The 21,771-nt window shown below is 41.3% G+C and overlaps 1 protein-coding gene and 1 pseudogene across 1 annotated transcript in view; one reads left to right on the forward strand and one right to left on the reverse strand.

The window, feature by feature from the left end:
• The first annotated feature begins 1,179 nt into the window (after positions 1–1,179).
• The window catches only part of Slc25a30 (solute carrier family 25 member 30), a 180,685-nt gene continuing 160,093 nt past the window's right edge, over positions 1,180–21,771 (forward strand). Inside the window, exon 1 of the mRNA XM_045145318.1 lies at positions 1,180–2,525. The gene's annotated coding sequence lies outside the window, so the exon portion shown is untranslated. The remainder of the gene's footprint in view (positions 2,526–21,771) is intronic.
• LOC123459749 lies at positions 17,086–17,186 on the reverse strand (annotated as a pseudogene).

Below are 21,771 nucleotides of genomic sequence, written 5' to 3' on the forward strand. Positions count from 1 at the left end.
GCTCAGGAATCTGAGGGAGGAGAATCATGAGTTCAAGGTCAACCCAGGCTGCCATAGCAAAACCCTGTCTTAAAAAAATAAAATGGGGCCAGGCGTGGTGGTGCATGCCTTTAATCCCAGCACTCAGGAGGCAAAGGTAGGAGGATCGCCATGAGTTCAAGGCCACCCTGAGACTACATAGTTAATTCCAGGTCATCCTGGACAGGAGTGAGACCCTACCTTGAAAAACAAAAAATAAATAATTAATTAATTGAATTAAATTAAAAATAAAAAGGGGGATGGAGAGATGGCTTAGTGGTTAAGGTGTTTGCCTGCAAAGCCAAATGACCTCAGTTCAGTTTCCCCAGGACACACGTAAGGTACATTCACAAGGTGGTGCATGTGTCTGGAATTTGCAGTGGCTGGAGACACTGGTGTACTTATTCTCTCTCTCCCTCTCTCCCTCTCTCTCTCTCTCTCTCTCTTTCTCTCTCTCTAATAAATAAATAAAATGAAATTTTAAAAAATTAAAAAATAAAATAATAAGGTGGGCTGGAGAGTTAGTTCAGCTGGTAAAATGTTTGCCTTGCAAGCATGAAGGCCTGAGTTCAACCCCTAATACCTACACAAAGTAAATCCATAAACTAACTAAATAAATACTTTAGGGACTGGAGAGATGGCTCCATGGTTAAAGGTGCTGTATTGCAAAGCCTGACAATCCGAGTTTGACTCTCCGGTACCCATGTAAAGCCAGATGCACAAAGTGACACATGAGTCTGGAGTTCATTTGTGGTGGCAGGAGGTCTTGGACACCCATTCTCCCTCTCTCTCCTCTGTCAAATAAACATTAACAAAGTTAAAATACATTTAAAATATTTATTTATGTATGTATCTGAGGGACACAAAGAGAGGGAGAGAGAGTATGGGTGCACCAGGGCCTTCCACCATTGCAAGCTTCAGGTGCATGCATCATCTTGTGTGCCTGGATTTATGTAGGAACTGGGGAATCAAACTTGGGCAATAAGGCTTTAAAAGCAAGCACATTGAGGAGCCGGCGGGGGCCTGAGGATCGAGGGACCGAGCTGGAAGCCATGCCCCGCTGAGGGGGTGGCCGCGCAGCCTCCACCACCGCCACCGCCGCCTCCCGGGTGGGGTGGGAGGGGCGGGAGCCGCCTCCCGGGTGGGCGTCCTTCGCCGTGGACGCTGGAGACCCTGGACAGGGTTTCCTCAACGTAAATGGTGGTGAACTGATGAAGTTGTATCGGGAAGACAGCCCGTCGCGTGAACTGTAGAGTTTGCGGACGCATTCATATTGGGTTCATAGTGGCGCGATGCACGCAGACTCCTGCGAGTCCCCTAAGTTCTTAGAGGACCGCTTTGCCTTTTGAATCAGAGTTGCAAAGTTCGATAAAGAATGGCCCTTGTGGATAAGCACAAAGTGACAGCGATTGGACAGAATTTGTGAAGGTATCCGCCCCCAGATCATGAACGGCCCCCTGCGCCCTCGCTCCCTAGTGGCACTGCTGGACCGCAGAGAGTGCACTGTGGAGATGCCCATCCTGAAGGACCTGGCCACCGTGGCCTTCTGTGACGCACAGTCCACTCAGGCATCGTGGGTGTGGCCCCAGGTGGGCTTCCTGCAGCCATGGAAGGGATTATTCCTGGAAGCATCCCTGTGACTTACAACCTCCCCACAGTGGCACACCCTTCCCAAGCTCCCTTTCCCAACCAACCCACCAAACACGGGGACAATCGAGAGCACCCCAATGAGCAATAGCAGAGAGTGCCGAGAGGTAATCATTGAGATACACTTGGGACCAAGAGACAGTGGAAAATGGAAGAACTTAAAAATGGAATTTGACAGTCTTTTTAACTGATCCTAGACAGAACGCATCACTGACATTGCGGTGTGACAGCTACAAGAGCGAGAAAACTGAAGATGTCATCTGCTTCCCGAAGCGCTGAAAGACTACGATGTGATTTATTAACGACCAACTTCTGTTATTGTGTGTTGTTTTTCATCTGTGCATCAAATCACAAAGAATAAATAGAGCTTTTCCTTTTCAGTCCCTTGGGCACAGCAGGTCCCGAGCAGCTTGCTGTAGAATGTTGCATCAAGAGTTCCAAACATCAAAATAAAGCTATCGACAGGAAACCCCACCACGTGACTCTAGTCCCTTTGGTACACAGGGGTTCATTACCTCTTGTTGCTGATAGGAAGAGTAAATTACTGCAAGATGGGGAGAGCACTGCCTGGTAGACATCTGCACGCACAGGACTGAAGACAGCACAGAGAAGTCTCACATCTGAACTGAACTGCATACTGAGCGGGCAAGTTGGTTGTTCTAAGTAATACCCTCTGATGATGCAAAAAAAAAAAAAAAAGGAAAAAAGAAAAAGTATTAAGTTTCACAAGCTGTTTGTACTAAAATATATTTTCTCAGTTTCAGATCCTCAGCTATTTTATTGAGTGGAAAGTCTTGAACTATAAGGGTTCAAGAAGAATAATGTTGCATTTCCTTATGTCTCAGGAAACACATTTTATGGTAACTTGTCAGATTGTCTATGAACAAACCCACTTTTTTAGACATTGATAAATTCTTTTCTTCAAGTGATATTTTATACAAGAACACTTCAGATGTGTTAGATGTGACTGATTTTAACAAATCCTGTTAGATTTGTATCAACTAGTTACATGTTCTATTCATAGTCTTTTGTGAATCATTGCCTTTTTGTTTAAAAAGATGGCCTATTTTGAGCCTTTGTATGGGTACATTCCTGTTTTTGTGACAAAAAAAAAAAACTTTAAACTGTCCCAAACAGAAAAATAATGGCTATCAGAAGTATGTTTTGTTTTAGTATGAGTTACCGTTACTGTATTTGTTTATTGTAAAGGTGGACATTTAGTGTTCAGTGCAGTTTTCAATAAAAAGTAATTAAAATTTCTGTTAAGCTCTGAAATTCAAGTACATCTCACTAACGTAAAAGTTTTCCATTTGAGATGTTTAAAGACAACTGCATTGTCAACCAATTTCCAACTCTTTGTTTCTTCAAGTTTCTGCCTATTTCATAATCAGACTCAAGACGCTAACAATTACCTCATGATAACAGTATTTAACTGAAAAATCAAGACCTCACAAGAGCCCATTGTTCTCCAATTATGCTATACTTAAGATGAAACAGAGCATTACTAAAGTCAGTCCCAGAAACAAAAATGGTAAACTTTTAGAATTCTGGTTTTAATTTATGCAAAAACAAAGTTAGCTGGCGTTGAAGAGGTGAGGTCCCCCCACTTTTTTGTCAATAACCTTACATTTGTGATATTTACAAAAGTTGTAAATCACACCATCCATTTGAATGAAAACTTCAAGTTCTCTTAATAATCTACCTTCTTCAAATAGCATTAACCCTTTATCAAGTCCCACAATTCCAACTGTCAAACTCCCTCCTTTCTCACGGCCTGCAGGCCTGTGCTGCTTTTCAGGAGGTATCCTATCCCAACTGTCCTAATAAACTCCGTCAACCTCAAAAAAAAAAAAAAAAAAAAAGCAAGCACATTTAACCACTGAGTCATCTCTCCAGCTCAAATAAATAAATACTTTTTAAAACTAAAATAAGGGAGCCGGGCGTGGTGGCAGACGCCTTTAATCCCAGCACTCGGGAGGCAGAGGTAGGAGGATTGCCATGAGTTCAAGGTCACCCTGAGATGACAGAGTTAATTCCAGGTCAGCCTGGACCAGAGTGAGACCCTACCTCGAAAAAAAAAAAAAAAAACAGGCTGGGTGTGGTGGCACATGCCTTTAATCCCAGCATTTGGGAGGCAGAGGTAGGAGGATCACCATGAGTTTGAGGACAACCTGAGACTACATAGTGAATTCCAGGTCAGCCTGGACTAGAGTGAAACCCTACCTCAAAAACAAAACAAAACAAAACAAAACAAAAATAAAATAAGGGCCAGGCATAGTGTGGTACATGCCTTTAATCCCAGCACTTGGGAGGCAGAGGTAGGAGGATTTCTGTGAGTTTGAGGCCAGCCTGAGACTATATAGTGAATTCCAGGTCAGCCTGCACTATTGCAAGACTCTACCTCTAACAGCCAAAAAATAGGGATGGAGAGGTGGCTTAGCAGTTAAAGGCATTTGCCTGAAAAGCCAAAGGACCATGGTTCATGGTTCCCCAGAACCCATGTAAGACAGATGCACAAGGGGGCACATGTATCTGAAGTTCATTTGCAGTGGCTGCAGGCCCTGGCACACCATTCTCATTCTCTCTGCCTGCCTGCCTCCCTCTCTCTCTCTCTCTTTCTCTCTCTCTCTCTCTCTTTCTCTCGAAGAAATAAATAAAAATAAAGTTTTTTAAAAAATTAAAAGCTAAAAAGAAAAATAAAGTAAGGGCTGGAGAGATGGCTCAGCAGTTAAGGTGCTTGCTTGTGATGCCTAAAGGCCTAGATTCTATTCCCCAGTACCCATGTAAAGCCAAATGCACAGAGTGATGCAGGTGTTTGGAGTTTGTTTGCAGTGGCAGGAGGCTCTGGTGTACCCCTTCTATCTCTCTCTCTGTGTCTGTCTATGTCTGTCTGCTCAGCAACACATGAGAAAGATCATATACCAGGCTGGAGAGATGGCTTAGTGGTTAAGGCACTTGCCTGTGAAGACTAAGGACCTAGGTTAAATTCCCTAGGACCTACATAAGCCAGATGCACAAGGTGGCACATGTGTCTGGACTTCGTTTGCAATGGCTGGAGGCCCTGGCATGTCCATTCTCTCTATCTACCTCTCTCTCTCCAATAAATAAATAAACAAAATATTAAAAAAAAATAAAAAACCATATACCATGAGCATATACTGTGATAAAAGTGTAAAAGACAGTTTCTTCAATAAAGGGATTCATTCCAGGTATACAAGAATAATAAAATATATGCAAACCAATAAATCAGATAGAACACATCAACCAAAAGGACAAAACACAAATGAAAGGAATTAAAGATGCTACAAAACAGAAAATAAATAAATAAATAAAATTATTAAAAAATATAAAATAAAATTAAGAGATGGGAAAGTGAGGATTGCTCAGTGGATAAAGCACTGCCCATGCTTGCATATTCAAGTTCAGATCCCCAGAACCCACATAAACAGCCAGACACTGTGATGGGTATCTGTAATTTCAGCATGCCTCGAGCAAGATGGGAGGCAGAGACAGTAGAATCCTGGAAGCTCACGGGCCTAATGGCCTTGCCAATGCAACACTGAACAGCCAAATGAGAGACCCTGTTTCAAACAAGGTGAAAGGCAAGGACGGACATGCCAAGTTGTCCTCTGACTATAAGCATGCCCTGATCATGTATGCTATGCACAAACATGTACGCACACATGAAAATTAATTTTTGTTTTGTTTTATTTTTCGAGGAAGGGTTTCCCTCTAGCCTAGGCTGATCTGGAATTTACTATGTAGTCTCAGGCTGGCCTCAAACTCACGGTGATCTTCCTACCTTCTTAAAATTTTAAATTCTCAGCCGGGCATGGTGGCACACATCTTTAATCCCAGCACTCAGAAGACAGAGGTAGGAAGATCACCGTGACTTTGAGGCCAGCCAGAGACTTCATAGTAGATTCCAGGTCAGCCTGGGCTAGAGCAAGATCCTACCTCAAAAAAAACAAAACAAAACAAAACAGAAACAAAAACAAACAACAACAAAAAAAAAAAAAAACAATGGGCTGGAGAGATGGCTTAATGGCTAAGGCGTTTGCCTGCAAAGCCAAAGGATCCTGGTTCAACTCTCCAGGACCCACATACACCAGATGCAGAAGGAGGTGCAAGCATCTGGAGTTCGTTTGCAGTGGCTGGGGAACCTGGAGTACCCATTCTCTCTCCCCCCCTTTCTCTCTCTCAAATTAATAAATAAATAAAATATTTTTTTTAATTAAGAAAGTGGGCTGGAGGGATGGCTTAACAGTTAAGGCATTTGCCTGCAAAGCCAAGGACCCAGGTTTGATTCCCCAGGACTGACATTAGACCCAGATGCACAAAGGGGCACACGCATCTGGAGTTTGTTTGCAGTGGCTGGAGGCCCTTGTGCGCCCATTTATTCTCCCTCCCTCTCTCTCTTTCTCTGTCAAACAAAGAAAGGAAGGAAGGAAGGAAGAAAGAATGATGCTACTACAATAATCCTTTCTTTCAAAACCACTTTAAAAAAAATTAAGAAAGAGGGCTGGAGAGATCACTAAGTGGTTGAGGTGCTTGCCTACAAAGCCCAACAACCTGGATTCAACTCCCCAGTACCCATAAAGCCAGAAGCACAAAGTGGCACATGTATCCAGAGTTCATTTGCAATAACTAGAGCCCTGGTACTCTACTCTCTATCTCTCTCTTTCTCCTTGGAAATAATTTTTTTTAATTTAAATTAAAAAAAATAAGAGCCAGAGAGATTGCTCAGTGTTAGTTAAGGCATTTGCTGAGGAACGTACTGACCTGGGTTTGATTCCCTAGTACCCACACACAGCCAGATACACAAAGTGGCACATGCATCTGGAGTTTACAGTGGCTAGACTCGTTGTCTCTATATTTGTCTCCCTCTCCTGTCTCTGCTTGCAAATAAATAAAATATTAAATAAAATAAAATTTTAAGGAGCAAACTAAAAAGTATTTTTTGAAAATTCATGTCTATCTTAGTTCATTTGTACTTCCACCACCAAGTACCTGACTCTTAGTAATTTATGAATACTAGAAAGATGCTTCTAGGGGATAGAGAGATGGTTCAATGGTTAAAAGTACTTGTTTGCAAAGTCTCTGGCACAGGTTCAATTCCCCAGTACCTATGTAAAGTCAGATGTACAATGTTGCTCATGCATCTGGAGTTTGTTTGCAGTGGCTTCTTGCCCTGGCACACTCATATTTTCTCTCTCATTCTCTCTCACTTCTCTCTCTTTATCCCTCTTCTTCTCTCTCCCTGTTTGCAAATAGATAATAAATAAAAATATTTTTTAGCTGGGTGTGATGATGCATACCATTAATCCCAGCACTCAGGAGGCAGAGGTAGGAGGATCACCATGAGTTTGAGGGCCACCCTGAGACTACATAGTGAATTCCAGGTCAGCCTAGGCTAGAGAAAAACCCTACCTCAAAAACAAATTATATTTTAAAAAAAGATGGAAGAGAAAGAAAAAGTTTTAAAGACCAGAAGTTTTAGATGTCTTGGGAGGTGTGGGAGCTAATGGGGGAAGCTGCTGTAAACGAATCTCAAAAGCATGCATCACCTTGTGTATCTGGCTTATGTGGATCTTGGAGAATTGAAACCGGGGTCCTTTGGTTTTGCAGACAAACACCTTAACCTCTAAGCCATCTTTTCAGCCCTGTTTTTATTGTTAAAAACAACAACAACAACAGTGAAATAAACTGTGAATAAGAAATTTACCTAGTATTTCTTTATGATTTCACATGTTTTTGGCCCCTGATTCTTGAAGGCCATGCTTGGAGCCAGGGAAGCAATGACTGAAAACAGCAACGAGGCCAAGGAATGCTGGTGGCTAAAGGGCTGCACTTTCATTTTATGCTCTAGCAGCAGCAAGGTGGATTCCAGAACAGTGGAGCGAATCCCATAGCAGTGTCCACTGTGGAATATCTTCACTGGTGATTTCTCTCTCTCCCATTGAACTGCATGCAGAATGGCTTCTTCCAGCTTTCTGTCAGCTGGTCTACATGGAGGAGGTTATCAGCTCAGTTCTAGCAGGATTTCTTAGGGGCCTTGCAGGCCAAGTATGTGGAGTCTTCAACAATAGGGTCTTACCATCAATTCCTGGTGGGAAACCAAGGGCCTTGCAACAGCCTGTAATGTTTTGGGGGTATCAGGGACCTCCCTGGCCAACAACTCACTGGAATGTATCCCATCCCTGGCTCTGACAATTTTCTAGCAACAATCTGTGGCTCCTGAGTGTTCCATTGTCCAAAAAAAAAAAAAAAGGTTTCCATATGATTTATTTATATCCTCTTAGATTTTGATTAGCCCTCTCTCCATGTTTCCTTTATTCAATCTCTTCCCCTGACCTTACTTAGGCCTTTTCACCCCCATTAATCTATTCTTCTACTTTCATATATACAATACCATACTGTTAAGTACCCCCTCCCTTCCTTTCTCTTCCCTTTATATCTCTTTTCTAGCTTACTGGCCTTTGGTACTGAGTTTTCTTCCTACTCACACAGAAATCCAGTCATCTGTGGCTAGGATCCACATATGAGAAAGAACATGCGATATTTGGTTTTCTGGGCCTGGGTTATCTCACTAAGTATAATCCTTTCCAGACCCATCCATTTTCCGGGACATTACATAGCTTCATTTTTCTTTACCACTGAGTAGAACTCCATTGTATAAATGTGCCATATCTTCATTATCCACTCATCATTTGAGGGATCTCTAGGCTGGTTCTATTCCCCAGCTATTGTGAATTGAGCAGCAATAAACATAGTTGAGCAAGTATCTTTAAGATTATGAGATGAACCCTTAGGATATATTCCTAGGAGTGCTATAGCTGGGTCATATAGTAGATCTGTTTTTAGCCGTCTTAGGAACCTCCTCACTGATTTCCACAATGGCTGAACCAGACATCCTCACCAGCATTTATGGTCATTTGTTTTCATGATGGTAGCCAATCTGACAGGAATGAGATGGAATCTCAATGTAGTTTTAATCTGCATTTCCCTGATGACTAGGGATGTAGAACCTTTTTTTAGATGTTTATATGTCGTCTGTATTTCTTCTTTTGAGAACTCTCTTAGTTCCATAGCCCATTTTTTAGTTGGCTTGTTTGATTTCTTATTATTTTTTTTTTACTTCTTTGTATATCGTAGATATTAATCCTCTATCAGATGTATAACTGGCAAAGGTGTTTTTCCCATTCTGTAGGTTGCCTCTTTGCTTTATTCATAGTGTCCTTTGCTGTATAAAATTTTTGTAATTTCATGAGGTCCCAGCAGTTAATCTGGTTTTATTGCCTGAGCAATAAAAGACCAATATGTTGAAGGGTTTCCCCTACTTTTTCCTCTAGCAGTTTCAGAGTTTCAGGTCTGCTGTTAAGGTCTTGTAACCATTTAGACTTAATTCTTATGTATGGAGAGAGAGAAGAATCTATTTTCATCCTTCCACAGATACATATACAGTTTTCCCTGCACTATTTGCTGAAGAGACTATCTTTTCTCCAATGAATTTTTGGCATTTTTATCAAATATCAGGTAGCTATAGGTACCTGGACTCGCATCTGGGTCCTCTATTGTGTTCCATTGATCTACATGTCTGCTTTTGGGCTAGTACCATGCTGTTTTTGTTAACCATGACTCTGTAGAATAGGATAAAATCAGGTATGGTGATACCACCAGGCTATTTTTGTTGCTTAGTATTGTTTTAGATATTTGAGATGTTTTGTGATTCCAAAGGGATTTTTGGATTGTTTTTTCTATTTCCGTGAAGAATGCTGTTGGAAGTTTGATGGGGATTGCATTAAATGTGTGGATTGCTTTTGGTAAGATTGCCATTTTTATAATATTGATTCTTCCTATTCAGGAACAAGGTATGTTTTTCCATTTCCTAGTGTCTTCTGCAATTTCTCACTTGAATGTTTTAAAGTTTTCATTGTAGAGATCCTTCACTTCCTTGGTTAGGTTTATTCCAAGGTACTTTTTTTAATGCAGTTGTTAATGTGAATATTTATTTGGTATCCTGCTACATGCCTATAGGTGTTTATCAGTTCCAACAGTTTGCTGGTAGAGTCTTTAGGGTCCTTTATGTATAGAATGATACCATCTGCAAATAATGATAACTTGATCTCTTCCTTTCCAATCTGTATCCCTTTTATGTGTGTCTCTTGCTATATTGCTATGGCTAAGACTTCCAGTACTATATTAAATAAAGTGAAGACAGTGGACACCCTAGTTGAGTTTTTCCCCATTTAGTAATATTTTGGCTATAGGCTTGTCATAAATAGCCTTTATTATATTGAGACATGTTCCTTCTATTCCAAGTCTCTGTAGACTTTTATCATGAAGGGATGTTGGATTTTGTCAAATGCCTTCTCTGCATCTAATGAGATGATCATGTGATTTTTGTCTTTCAGTCCATTTACATAATGTATTACATTTATTGATTTGTGTATGTTGAACTATACCTGCATCTCTGGGATAAAGCCTACTTGGTCGGGGTGAATGATCTTTCTGATATATTCTTATATTCAGTTTGCCAATATTTTGTTGAGAATTTTTACATCTATGTTCATGAGGGAGATTGGTCTGCAATTTTCTTTTTTTTGTTCTATCTTTGCCTGGTTTTTGTATCAGGCTGATGCTGGCTTTGTAGAAAGAATTTGATAGGATTCCTTCTTTTTCTATTTTATGGAAAATCTTAAGAAGCTATGGTGTTAGTTCTTCTCTGAAAGTCTGTTAAAATTCACCAGTGAATCCATCTGGCTTGGACTTTTTTTAGTTGGGAGATTTTTTATATCTGCTTGGATCTTCATACTTGTTATAGGTCTACTTAAGAGATTAATCTCATCTTGATTTAATTTAGGTAGATATAAATCAATGAAATATATATATCAAGGAAATCGTCCATTTCTTTCAGATTTTCATACTTAGTGGAATATATGGTTTTATAGTATGTCCCTATGATTATTTGAATTTCTCTGGTATGTGTTGTGATGTTGCCTCTTTCATCTCTCATTTTATTAATTTGTGTCTTTCCTTCTTTTGGTTAGATTTGCTAAGGGTTTATCAATCTTGTTTATCCTTCCAAAACCAACTCTTTATTTCATTGGTTTTTTGGATTTTTTTTTTTTTTTTGGTTTCCATTTCATTAATTTCTGCTTTAATCTTTATTATTTCTTCCTGTCTACTGATTTTTTGTTTGCCTTGTTCTTTTTCCAAGGCTTTAAGGTGAAGCATTAGGTAGTTTACTTGAGACCTTTCTAATTTCTTAATATAGGCACTTAAAGCTACAAATGTTCCTCTTAGGACTGCATTCATTGTGTCCTAAAGATTTTGATATTCTGTGTTCTGATTATCATTTGACTCTATGAATTTTTTTAATTCCTTCTTGATTTCATCATTGAACCATTCATCATCTAGTAGTGTATTGTTTAGTTTCCAATCAATAGCTTTTCTTGCTATTGATTTGTAGTTTGATTCCACTGTGGTCAGAGAGAATGCAAGGGATCATTTCAATTTTGCTATATTTGTTAAGATTTGCTTTGTGTCCTAATATGTGGTCTATTTTAGAAAATGTTCCATGTGCTGCTAAAAAGAATGTGTATTCTGCAGCATTTGGATGAAATCTCCTGTATATATCTGTTAGGTCCATTTGTTCTATGACCTCATTTAATCCAGATGCCTCTCTATTTTTTTGCTGGGATGACCTGTCAATTGATGAGAGTGGGGTATTAAAGTCACCCACTACCACTGTGTTTGGTGTTATCTGTGACCTTAGCTCTAATAGCATTTGTTTGATGAAGTTGGGAGCCCCCATGTTAGGTGCATATGTGTTTAGGATTGTTTTATCCTCCTGTTGGAGTATGCCTTTAATCAATATAAAGTGACCTTCCTTAACTTTCCTAACTAATGTAGGACTGAAGTCTACCTTGTCAGATATTAGGATACCAACCCCTGCTTGTTTTCTAGGCCCATTTGCTTGAGACATCATTTTCCAACCTTTCACCCTAAGATAGTGCCCACCCTTTGTAGAAAGGTGAGTTTCTTGGAGGCAACAAATTGAAGGATCCTGCTTTTAACCCAGTCTATAAACCTATGTCTTTTGGTTGGGGCATTAAGGCTGGTGATATTAAGAGATATTATTGAAAGGTATGTATTTATTTTTGCCATTTTTTTGTAGTTCTTCTGGATTTATCTTTGGTCTCTTGTGTTAACAAGTATTTGAGAATGGTTTCTTTTTTCCAGGTTTCTTATATGTGTGCTTTTCTCTCTATTCAGAATATAGGATTCTTTCATGAATTTTCTGTAGAGCTGGTTTTGTCTTCAGATATTCCTTAACCTGCTTTTGTCATGGAATGTCCTTATTTCTCTGTCTATTTGAATGGATGGCTTTGCAGGATAAAGTAACCTTGGTTGACAGTTGTTATCTTTCAGAACTTAGAATACATCACTCCATGCCCTTCTGGCTTTTAAAGTTTGTGTTGACTAATCTGCTGTGATCCTGATGGGCTTGCCTTTGTAAGTAACTTGATTTTTCTCTCTAGCTGCTTTCAATATTTTTTGTTTGATAGTTTAATTGTAATATGGTGAGAAGAGCTTCTTTCCAGGTTTTATCTGGTTGGTGTTCTAAAGGATTTCTGTATCTGGACTGGAACCTCTTTCCCAATTTGGGGGAAGTTTTCTTCTAGGATTTTGTTGAAAACACCTACTAGGCCTTTGGAGTGAAATTCTTCTCCTTCTGTTATACCCTGAATTCTTACGTTTGATCTTTTCACAGTGTCCTGAATATCTTGAAATTCACACTCATGCTTTTCTATTAGCTTGTCTTCCTCTTTGTTGGATTGTATTAGATCTGGTCTTCTAGCTTAGATATTCTGTCCTCTCCTTCATCCATTCTACTTGTGAGATCTTTCTACAGAGGTTTTTATTTCATTAACTTTATTCTTTATTGATAGTAATTTTGACTGGTTTTGCTTTATTATTTCTATTTCCTTATTTATGACCTTCATTGACCTCTTTATTTCATTAAATTGGTATCCTGTGTCTTCTTTGATTCCTTTTTTTTTTTTTTTTTCAAGGTAGGGTCTCACTCTGGCTCAGGCTGACCTGGAATTTACTATGTAGTCTCAGGGTGGCCTCAAACTCACAGCAATCCTCCTACCTCTGCCTCATGAGCGCTGGTATTAAAGGCGTGTGCCATCATGCCCAGCTTCTCTGATTACTTTTATTTCCTCTTTGACTTCTTTGAGCCTATTTATAATCATTCTTTAGAAATCTTTCTCAGTCATTTCCTCTAACTCATTCTCACTGGAGGTCGTTTCTGATGCATTAATACTTTTTGGTAGATTTATATTGTCTTGATTGTTGGTGTTTCTTGTGTTATAATGTATATATTTTTGCATCTTGGATTAATTAATGTTGGGATTTTCTAGTTAGCTGCAGTATTATTAGATGTATCAATCTGATGTTATATATCTTCAGGGGAGGAGCTAAAGGTGCTAGGTGTGGCTGTCAAGACTCTTAGAGTATTTACAAAACTGACCCTTGGTGTTAGGCTTGCCTACTCTGAGAATATTCAAGAAGGCTTAGTGGGACAAAATACAGGTAGATTCTAAAATTTAACTAAACATTGTACACATTCAATGAAAAACAGCACAGAGTATTTATGCAAGAGTAGGTATTATGACAACCAAATCCTGTAACAAAGTCACTGTCCCTTAGGGTGTGTAGTGCCCCACACCCTTAATCCTGTCAACAAGGAGGTTAAGATTTCTGGTCTGTTGAGGGTTCTAAGTAAGCTTGTGACGAAGTGTGACCATTCCTTAATGTACAACAGAAGAGGAAACAAAGCCACTATAAATAAGGAAGCAACAAATAACAATCACAAAATATAGCTTATTTAAGAATAGCAAATCAGCCAGGCATGGTGGCACACACCTTTAATCCCAGCACTTGGGAGTCAGAGATAGGAGGATCACCATGAGTTTGAGGCCACCCTGAGGTTACATAATCAATTCCAGGTCAGCTTGGGCTAGTGTGAGACCCTACCTTGAAAAACCAAAAAAAAAAAAAAAAGACAAATCTGAGCATCTATCATATTTAACATATAATGTATCTTGATATGGAAGGTGCAATTAGCACTTCCGGTTCAGGCCTATATACCAGGCTTATTTGGCAGGTACTGACCTGATGTAATCCCAGTTAGCTTTTGGGATGATTTTGGTCTCAGTTATGCTGCACTGCTTCTTAGGCACCTCAAACCAAAAAAAAAAAAAAAAAAAAAAAAAAAAAAAAAAGACAAATCTGAGCATCTATCATATTTAACATATAATGTATCTTGATATGGAAGGTGCAATTAGCACTTCCGGTTCAGGCCTATATACCAGGCTTATTTGGCAGGTACTGACCTGATGTAATCCCAGTTAGCTTTTGGGATGATTTTGGTCTCAGTTATGCTGCACTGCTTCTTAGGTCCCTCTTTGGTGCACTGTGGATTCAAATAGGCTGGCTGGGTCACTGGATCACTGTTCTGGTCGCCGGTGCTGGGTGCTGTGAGCTCCCTTCCCCAGGTCTCTGGTGCTAGAGGTTGGGGATGGAAGGTTGTAGATGGTGGTTCTAGTTCTCCTGCTGGTCCATGTGATCCTCTACTTCGTAATCTGCTCCTCCGTTGTTCAATGCCATGCTACCTTCACATTTCTTGAGTTTGCAAAGAGCTCCCATGTGAGTGGGAAATCCCCTCACCTGGCTTTTCCTACAGCTCAAGCTGAGCCTGGCAGCTGTGGCCCCACAGACCTGGTACCACCACTGCTGGAGCCTCTTCTGCCTGCCTGTGTGGGCTGTAGATGCCCTGGATCTCTCCTACTTCTCTGCTGCGGTTGGTAATTTCTTATACACCTCACTTTTTAGTAGAAGAGTGTATTTTGCTGAGGTTTTTGGTTTTATTTTTTTGTTCTTGTTTTTGCTTTTGTTTTTTTTTTTTTAATTTTTTTCCCCTAGGCTGTTTTGGCGTGGTTCCTACGCCTCCATCTTAACCAGAAGTCCTGTGCTGGTCTTCTGTCTATGCTGGAATGCAGCAAGCAGCTCAGGCAGCCAAGTAGAAAGAAGGAAGGACTGAATTAAATGTTTTTTCTGTTTTTCAAAGAGCTCTTTCTTTCATTTCTCTTTCTCCATAGATGTCCTGCCCTTGTGGATTTCTCTAAAGATGCTCATGAGAAGATGCTGTTTCTGTTTCTTTCTGTCTACTAAACAATGTCTATTGCCTGGTTTCTCATTTTGTTCCTTTTCTTTTGTGACACATTAGTTGATAGTCTTGCCTGTTTGCTCAGTTTTTTTTATTAACAACTTCCATGATGATAAACAATATCCCATGGTAATGTCCTCCTTCCCCCAATTTCCCTTTTGAAACTCCATTCTCCATCATATCCCTCCTCCTCCCAATCAGTCCATCTTTTATTTTGATGTCATCATCTTTTCCTCCTGTTATGATGGTCTTGTGTAGGTAGTATCAGTCACTGTGAGGTCATGGATATCCAGGCCATTTTGTATATGGGGGATCACATTGTAAGGAGTCTTACCCTTCCTTTGGCTCATACATTCTTTCCACCACCTCTTCTGCAATGGATTCCAAGCCTTGGAAGGTGTGTTAGAGATATTGTAGTGCTAAGCACTCCTGTAACTTCTTCCCAGTGCCATGATGCCTTCTGAGTCATCCCAAGGTTACTGCCATCTGAAAAGAGAAGGTTTTCAACCAAAAGAGTGAGAGTATGTTTGCTCAGTTTTTAAACAAAGAAATGGGATGTTTAATGGGGAGCTCTGGAGGTAAGGGGAGTTACCACCAACAGACTGCTTTAGGATGAACATTAGGAAACTGGACATAGTTCTGGGTGTTGGACCATACTCAGGACTGAGACCAGCTAAGGGGATGTAGAAATAAAGAGAGAGAGAGAGGATATGGCCTTCATCAGCAGACTTCTTCATTGGTGGGCGAAATGAAGGATAGCTGCCTTCTACATTTGAAGCTGCCACTGTTTAAAGGGTCTGAAGCAGGAAGATGAAAGCAGGGTAGAGAATGGGGAAGCTGAAAATAAAAATAGAAGCTGGGCATGGTGGCGCACACCTTTGGTCCCAGCACTTGGCAGGCAGAGGTAGGAGGACCTCCATGAGTTTGAGGCCACCGTGAGACTACAGAGTGAATTTCAGATCAGCCTGGGCTAGAGCAAGATGCTACCTCAAAAATGCAATAAAAAAAAAAAAAAAAAAGGAACCAAGGTTGTTTCTTTTGCTGATTTGTCTTTCCAGATAGCCATGACTCTTAGGTCTAGCTTGACTAGTTCTTAATCACAGACCTGTTTGCATGGTCTGGACCAAGGGTTCCTGTGTAACTTGGGAAAATGGTTCCTGCATGCAGATGACCTTATCCAGCTGTGGATGGAAAGTTATTTACACTATAGAGGACTTTCTTTTATGTTAAAGCCTGTTCCAGGGTCAGCATATTCCAATAGCATCTGTGACTCATTAACCCTTTTAATGCTCACTGGGACTCCCCCACCCCAAGACACTTTAACCCTTTCACTGGGGATCCTGAAGTGCCAGCACTGGAAGACCTAAACTGAGAGCATCTTCCTTCCTCTGTTGCCTTCAGTACTAGCTACCATGTATGGATCACTTAACGGGAGCCAGGCTCCATCCCGGAACTAGGAGCTACTTGACATCCATCTTCCCCATTATATGGCTTAATAGATATGTCAATCACCTCACAACTATCCAGAGAGGCAAGACATTATTTCTACATGCCAAAGCCCTAGGAGTTCAAATAAAATGCCCAGGGCTATGCAGCCAAAGAAAAGTGAACAAAGATTTAAGCTCAGGTCTCTCCAACTGCAAAACCATAACATGGTCACCATGACACAGTGCCCTGTATTTGTCATGTGCACAGACACAGAGTAGAGGTGGAGAGCTTGGTTGACATCACTTATCCCCATCTCTGCCCTGTTCTTACAGGAGGATTGTTACTTGTTTAGAAGTTGTGACATCTTGAAGCTGAGACACTCACTTTGACAAATTCATTCTCAAAAGAGATAACCAGGAGCTGGAGAGATGGCTTAGAGCTAAGGCATTTGCCTTCAAAGCCAAAGGACCTTGGTTCAGTTCCCCAGGACCCACATAAGCCAGATGCACAAGGTGGTGCAGGCGTTTGGAGTTCACTTGCAGTGGCTGGAAGCCCTGGCACACCCATTCTTTCTCTCTCTCTCTCTCTTTCTCACTCTGTGTGTGTGTGTGTGTGTGTGTGTGTGTGTGTGTGTGTGTGTGCGCGCGCACGCACCTCTCTCTCTCTCTCTCAAATAAATAAATAAATAAATAAATTTTTAAAAAGAAAGAAACAACCAGATCCCTCCATGTTTGTTAAGTGTGACTGACTCTTAACTTGTGCAGCACTTCTTGGATGTATGTGTCATCCTGTGAAGGGGTCATGCTATTCTCTGTGTGGTTCTGATTTTAGTTGTGTGCTGCTGAAGCAAGCAAGAGCTTGACCTTCTCAACACAAAGAGAAGCTCTTAACGTGGCTTTCAGGCCCTTTCCCACTGAAGGTTATTGCAAAGGGTATTGTGCCCTAGTCTGTTTCTGGAGCTGAACCTCTCTCTTGAAAAGGTTGCAGAGTCCATATTGTGTTGATGCCTGAGAACTGCCTTTGCTGTTGATGGAAGTGCAGGTTCTCTGCTGAGTCAGAGCCCTTGTCCTCACTTTTTAATGTTACCCATGGTCACTCAGAAAGTTAAAACTCTGAGCTCACAGCCATTCTTCAGTTTTGAAGTTGCTTTAAGCCTCTTTGGCCCGAGCCCCTGTGAGAAGAGGATGTAAGCATTACCCCACCTACCTTTTGGAGCTGCCTGGCATTGGGTCACATAAGGAAAGCTCAAAGCAAGGTGACTCATAGCTAACTTTTATTGATTTGTGTTGTGTAATGTAACTTACCATTTGCTAGAGGAAATTGCCATACAGAAAGAACTAAGGAAAATATTTCCAACTGTAAGGAAAAAGGTTTTAGAGGTGTGTTTAAAAGGAAGAAGCAGGTGGACATCCCCGGCAGGGCATAGAGTTTTATTCGGAGGTCACAGAGAGCCACCTCACATTTCTGCAGTCCTGACACTGGAAGTGTGTTGGTAGCTTCCTGCAGGGCTTTTATCTGGCAAGAGAGTGAGGGAGGGGGATTACGGACTGATGGGAGAAAACTTCTTTCATCTGACACAGCCCACCAGGTATACACCAGGTATCTGCTCCCCCTGGGGTCATAAAAGGAGGAGCAGTTTTATGATCTCTAGACAGACTCCTTGGCATCTGGGAGGAATTTTTCCAGTGAACCTCAACAAAAAGATTTGTGAACTCCTTCACCAACCACAAGGTGGACAGTGTGAATGTAAGTTCCCAGAACAGCATTGCATCTGCTGCACCTGCTTTCTAATGGATGTGCTGATAAATGCATGATCACAGGGGGATGTGTTGTCACAGGACCAGAGTCAAGTTACTTTGGGCTACCTTTGGCCTCTCAATAGCCACTATTGCTCATCTCTGTGTTTGACCTAACATGCTGGTAACTATTAGTTGATCAGGTGTAATCCTTTTGGAATGTTAGAACAGACCCCAGCTTCTACCAGCCCAAGGTCTAAGAATATCATCAGACAGCATCTGAGGCCTATGGTGGAGATTTCCCCACTTTGCTGTAACCCACCTACCTGATGGTCAGCGAGTGTATTTTAAAGGTGCCTTGATTTATGGCTTTCTTTTGTCCTGTAACTACAAACCCTTCATGAAATTGTTAACATGTTGGAACATGGAATTTGGGGTAACCTAAATCTGTGTTCTCTGGACATGGTCATTCATATTTGGCTCCAGAATAAACTCTCTCTTATCCCGTCTGAGGTGACAGCTGTGTCTTTTACATCAACAACAGCTTGCTATCCTTAGCCTTACTTTTACAGTTGTGACATTCTACTCACAGGACATGAACTTCTGGTATACAGTTTTCTTTATCCTCTTTTGTTTTGTTTTGTTTGTTTGTTTGTTTGTTTGTATGTTTTGAGACAGGGTCTCACATTGTAGCTCAGGCTTGCCTCACATTCACAGCCATTCTCCTGTTTCAGACACTCAACTACTAGAATTACAGGCACAAATCCCCATACCTGCCATGGAATGTAAGTTTAAATGGTTCTTTTAGCCAGGCATGGTGGCACACGCCTTTAACCCCAGCACTTGGGAGGCAGAGGCAGGAGGATCGCTGTGAGTTCAAGGTCAACCTGAGACTACATAGTGAATTCTAAGTCAACCTGGGCTAGAGTGAGACCCTACCTTGAAAAATCAATAATAAATAAATAAATATACACTTTAGAAAGATGAATGGCTATACCTCAAGACACGTTCCTAGAATCCTTACTTCCTGTGCCCCTTCCCACGTTGAGTAGGGCTGACTGGAACCATTAGGATGCTGAGGAATAGATGGAGCGTGACTTCCAACGGCGGATCATGAAGGATAGTATTCCTTCTGGATTTCGCACTCTAGAAGAAACCGTCATATTGTGGGGACATTCAGGGAGCCCTGTGATGGGATCTAGAACAGAGCCTCCTACCAGCAACCTGGCGAGTGAGCATCCTAGAAAGGAACTCCACCCCCCACCCCCAGTCACACATTGGGATGATGAAAACACTGTTGGCATTTCACAGCAAGTGAGAAGGAGTGGGGCTTGGAACAGAGAGGGAAAGGAGAAGGTGCAGGAAACTGGCCCCAAGGTAGAGAGAGACAAAAAGGGAATACTCAAGTACCTAACACAGGAGACGCCAGGAGGAGAAGGGGGGTGGCGGGAGGGTGGTCAGCCCTTTGGGGGAAAGGAAAGCAGGAATATTGTACAGCATGAGGTGTGGCGGAGGAGGCTGCAGCCAAGCTAGATATCCTGCTGAACTCTTATGGGAAGTAAGGCCTTTGAAGTCTCTATTACAGTAACAGGAGGTAGTTCCAGAGCCTAGAGCATGGCCAGTTGGGAAGGTGGAGAGGGGGATTATTCATTGTTGTTTTAAAACACTACATTTGCCGGGCGTGGTGGCCCATTCCTTTGATCCCAGCACTCCTCGGGAGGCAGAGGTAGGCGAATCATCATGAGTTTGAGGCCACCCTGAGACTACATAGTGAATTCCAGGTCAGCCTGGACTAGAGTGAAACCCTACCTCAAATAAAACAAAAACAAAAACAACAACAAAACCTCACTACATTTAGCTGGGCATAGTGGTGCACACCTTTAATCCCAGCACTCAGGCAGTTGAGCTAGGAGGATAACTGGACTAGAGTGAGTTCCAAATCAGCCTGGGCTAGAGTGAGAGTGCTTCTAAAACCAAAATACAGCTGGAGAGATGGCTTAGCGGTTAAGGTGTTTGCCTGCAAAGCCAAAGAACCCAGGTTCAATTCCCCAGGACCCACGTAAGCTAGCTGCACAAGGTGGCACATGTGTCTGGAGTTTGTTTGCAATGGCTAGAGGCCCTGGTGCACCCATTCTTTTGCTCTATCAGCCTTTTTCTCTCTCTCTCAAATAAATAAAAATAAAATTTTTTTTTAATTTTTATTTATGTATTTATTTGAGAGAGACAGACACAGAGAGAAAGACAGATAGAGGGAGAGAGAGAGAATGGGCGTGCCAGGGCTTCCAGCCTCTGCAAACGAACTCCAGACATGTGCGCCCCCTTGTGCATCTGGCTAACGTGGGACCTGGGGAACCGAGCCTCGAACGGGGGTCCTTAGGCTTCACAGGCAAGCGCTTAACCGCTAAGCCATCTCTCCAGCCCAAAATATTTTTTTAAGTTAAAAAAAACAAAATAAATAATAAAACGCTACATTTAAGGGTTGTTTCTAACAGCAATATAAAACACTAAATACAATGAGTAGACAAGATTAAAAAAAAAAAAATTTCCAGGAGCTGGGAATGGTGGCTGGCACATGCCTTTAATCCCAGCACTTGGGAGGCAGAAGTAGGAGAGTTGTCATGAGTTCGAGAGTACCCTGAAACTACATAGTGAATTCCAGGTCAGCTTTGGCTTGAATGAAACCCTACCTCAAAAAACAAAAAACAGGGCTGGAGAGATGGCTTAGCGGTTAAGCGCTTGCCTGTGAAGCCTGTGGACCCCGGTTCGAGGCTCAATTCCCCAAGACCCACATTAGCCAGATGCACAAGGGGGTGCACGCGTCTGGAGTTTGTTTGCAGTGGCTGGAAGCCCTGGCACGCCCATTCTCTCTCCCTCCCTCCCTCCCTCTCTCAAATAAATAAATAAAAATATTAAAAAAAAAACAGTCCCAGTATCTATTTGCAAATCTTTTGTTGATGTTTGTTTTGTTGTTGTTGTTGTTTGAGGTAGGGTCTTGATCTAGCCCAGGCAGATCTATTTGGAATTCTTAAATTTAGAAAATATGATGTTCTTGTGATTAGGGTTTATTTCTTTGTTCTCTGGATCACAGTTAATGCTGATCTGTTTATTAATGATTCCAGTGGGTGGAGGACTACTCACTGAGCAACAGCAGACTACCTCTGAAAACAAAGTCAAAAATTTGGAATCCAACAATGAACATTAGTCCATTTATGCTATCAGTCCTGTAACTGGTCCTTTTCCACAACAGAATCACCAAGGCAAATCCTGAGCTGTGACCAAAATACCTTTGTAACTGTAATTTACTTTAGCTCCTCTAGGCAGAAACTTGGGCTCCCTCTGTTGGCCTTCCAGTAAACTACAACCACCAAACTGCCAGCTCCCTTATAGACTAGCCATGTATGAGTTAATTTAATGAAATTCCATTTTTTTCTAAAATATATATTTTATTTACTTTGTTGAGATCGTGAAAGAGAGAGAGAGAGAGAGAGACGCATGTGCCACATTGTGCATCTGGCTCTATGTGAAAACTAGGGAATAGAACCTGGGTCCTTAGGCTTTGCAGGCAATTGCCTTAACTGGTAAGCCATCTCTCCGGCCCTCAAAATTCCTTTTCTTTATATACACAGTAAATGAAATAACTGAAAGTACTGCTTCCCAAAAGGAGAAAAACCTGTTTATATACTATTTAAGCCAATTTCAGAT

This window comes from Jaculus jaculus, chromosome 3 (genome assembly GCF_020740685.1).
Source record: "Jaculus jaculus isolate mJacJac1 chromosome 3, mJacJac1.mat.Y.cur, whole genome shotgun sequence".
Classification (NCBI taxonomy): Eukaryota; Metazoa; Chordata; class Mammalia; order Rodentia; family Dipodidae; genus Jaculus; species Jaculus jaculus.